Below are 1223 nucleotides of genomic sequence, written 5' to 3' on the forward strand. Positions count from 1 at the left end.
GGTTAGGGTGTGCTAGTTCTCCTCTTACACTGCTTGATTAACTCGAGGGGTTCCACAAGGTTCAATCCTGGGTCCACTGATGTTTCCCTTTTATCATTCTGTCTTTTTTTTGGCATCTTTTAAGCCTCATCAGCCAAACAGGCTGCCCACCCTGGTTGGCTGTTTATCCCGGATTAGTGACTGAGGCCATGCTTACAGCTCCACTTGAACTTGTATTTGATTCCTCGCTGAACTTTGACTCACATATAAAGTGTACCTCACGTTCCTTTTACTTTCCTTTAAGGAACATTTCTAAAATGCGAGCCTCGTTCTTTGAACTAGAGCAAATTGTTCTTGTGTTAGTGTCGTTGCACATGTGGTGATGCCCTTTTACCAGTTTAGACAAATCATCTTTGTCATGCCTCCAAACAATTACAAAATGCTGCAGTCAGACTCGTAGCAGGCTCTAGCAAGCAAGCTCACAGCCTCGAGAACAAAACGACCTAAAACTTTCAAATTGATTTGATAGGTGTGTCTGCTAAAAACCTTCAATGAGTTCAAATCTCATGACCTCAACCTCACCGTCAGACATCAGAGGTCAAGTTTTCTGAAAATCTTCTGAAGTCACATTGGATTTTGAAATTCGTATCATAGTTGTATCTACCAGGAGAGTGAGGGATGCCACTGTCCACCACCAGTATCTTTCTCTTTACATTGGTTCCCAGTAGATTTTAAAATTCTCACACTTATAATTAATTAATTTAAAATTTGAAGAGGGTCCTTTCAGCAACATCAAGTATGTTCCCCACATAAATAAGGGTTAAAAAAACCGGACACTAACGTAGGTTTTCTATCACAAGCCTGATACCATCATTCCCAGGACGATCTCTCAGTGATACAGAAACAGAGGAGTACTTTAGTACTCCAGTAGAAAAGGAACAGATTACTAAATGGTGCACTCGTGCCCCTGTTCTTTGCCAAAGCCTTTGTTTGTAAGTAAATCAGATGACCTAAAAGACACAAAAGCACCAGAGAGAAACTACAAAATACACAAAATAATGTCAAAGTGACAAAACTACAGGACCTCTGCTTAAGCATCTCTCCAGTCTGACTTGTGTCTAGGTTCACCTTGTTTCAGGGAGCTCATGAAAGCACGTAAAAACACTGCACGTGGCTTTAGTTTTTCACTCTTTGTCTAATATCTTTAGGCACCTGGTCAGTGGGTGAACTCTTCTGAGGAGTCA

The 1223-nt window shown here is 41.0% G+C and overlaps 1 protein-coding gene across 3 annotated transcripts in view; it reads left to right on the forward strand.

Annotated features, from left to right (window-relative positions):
- The window catches only part of LOC102194520 (uncharacterized), a 10494-nt gene that overhangs the window by 6486 nt on the left and 2785 nt on the right, over positions 1-1223 (forward strand). The window lies entirely within an intron of this gene.

The sequence above is a fragment of the Pundamilia nyererei genome, unplaced genomic scaffold (assembly GCF_000239375.1).
Source record: "Pundamilia nyererei isolate P.nyererei 1_Seehausen unplaced genomic scaffold, PunNye1.0 scaffold00393, whole genome shotgun sequence".
Lineage (NCBI taxonomy): Eukaryota > Metazoa > Chordata > Actinopteri > Cichliformes > Cichlidae > Pundamilia > Pundamilia nyererei.